The sequence below is a fragment of the Hippoglossus hippoglossus genome, chromosome 20 (genome assembly GCF_009819705.1).
Source record: "Hippoglossus hippoglossus isolate fHipHip1 chromosome 20, fHipHip1.pri, whole genome shotgun sequence".
Taxonomy (NCBI): Eukaryota; Metazoa; Chordata; class Actinopteri; order Pleuronectiformes; family Pleuronectidae; genus Hippoglossus; species Hippoglossus hippoglossus.
This window is the reverse complement of record NC_047170.1, coordinates 772,132-773,917: the sequence shown is the minus strand read 5'-3', so window position 1 is coordinate 773,917 and position 1,786 is coordinate 772,132.

Sequence of the window (1,786 nt, the reverse complement as noted above, 5' to 3'; positions counted from 1 at the left end):
CAGGACCAGGGCCGATACAAGTGCTACACCAGCACCATCACTGGAGGCAACAATGAGTCATTTATCAACCTGAGAGCAGATGGTACAGAAACTCACAGTGAAAACAGAACACAAATACTAGAAATGATATTTGTCTCTTATTGCTGTTACCTTGTTTAACATGTGTACTGTTGGGTTGAGTTGAAGCTGATACTTAAGCATTGGATGTCTCGTTGCTTGCCGGCACCATTACCTCTTTGAAAAATGGTTAGTCACTAAAGTGCAATGAATCCAGGGACAGGTTGGACGGGGAAGGATCCACTCGTTGGAGCTCGGCCTTCAAATGCAGCCCCTGAATTGAGACACAGCTAATGTCAGCAGCACCACATATTGGCTCATATGTGACATGTTAAATAATAAGCACAATATGTCAAATTAATGAAGAGCTCCACAGTGCACGAGGCAAAGATGATCAATGAGTTATAAAAGAGAAATGTTGTTTTGCAGCTCCGGTGCGTCACGTGGACATTGAGCAGGTGGAGAACAGCTTCACCTGCCGCTCAGAGGGGATCTACCCCGAGCCGCAGCTCACCTGGTCCACCAGGCCTCCGTCCACTGTGACCCTTCAGAACCAAACCACAGTGAATGAGACGGAGCAGCAGCTCTATGAGATCAGCAGCACACTGACACTGTCAGACAGAGACACTGTTCTTATCTGCAGCCTCAGCACTCGCAGTGGCAGGAGGAGCGCGGTGTGGTATCAACCCAGTACGTTTAATCTGCTCTATGGAACTGAACCTTTGCTTGTTTCACCGTACTGCTGCATATTTATATCTGCTCCTACAGATAACTTACATTTTATATCAATGCTGATTCTCAATCTTGACTTCGTTTGTTTCTTTGTCTGCTGAACAGATTTCCACTAAACTAGTTGTGAGGATGGAACGTGGGCCACAGGTCACTCAGTAGAGCTCAGACCTCCACAAGGCCCAACAGTCTCCTTATGAAACCACATTGAAATTCATCAGGCCCAAGATCTGCACCAAATTTCACACACTCATAAATATTAGTCCTCTAAATTTGTCAGATTGTTTCTTCATCTTCATCAGTTATTCGCAGGGAAATCAATGAAAATGTTGAAAAACGTCCTCTCTCACAATGGTAATGTGAAAAAACAACAAATCCTGGATCCACAAAAACATTTGATGAGTTCTTCTCTGACCCTGACCCATAACACACCTTCCTGCCAAGTTTCATGGAAATCTGTCCAGTAGTTGTTGTGTAATGTTGCTTAAAGCCCAACAAACAAATGGAACATTGAACAGATCCATTAGTTTTCTTTCTTTAACATTGGACCTTTCTGGACATTTTCCCTGAGAGGACTGATGTGTGTGAAATGTGATGCAGCTTGAATTGACTGTTGGGCCTTGGAGGAGATATCAGCTCTACTGAGTGACCTTCTAGTTCAATTCATCATTCCAAGGCCACACCCTCCTCCACATGAATCATTCTGATGATAGAAAATGTTCAGAAAGTCACATCAGAGCCTGAAACCACATTCTGACAACGATGATATTATTTGATCCCTTTTCTTTTCAGCTCCCGTCCATGTGTCACCGAGTGGAACAACAACAATCCACTGCACTGCTCCAAACACCAAACCCCCGACACACCTGCTGTGGAAATTCAACCACAGTCAGATCATTGTGGACCAGACCGGGGTCGACGGCCCCCACAGGGTCTCAGAGCAGTGGAGGCAGCAGGTGGAGGATGTGTCAGCGTCAGGCAGCCTCACGCTGCACCACTT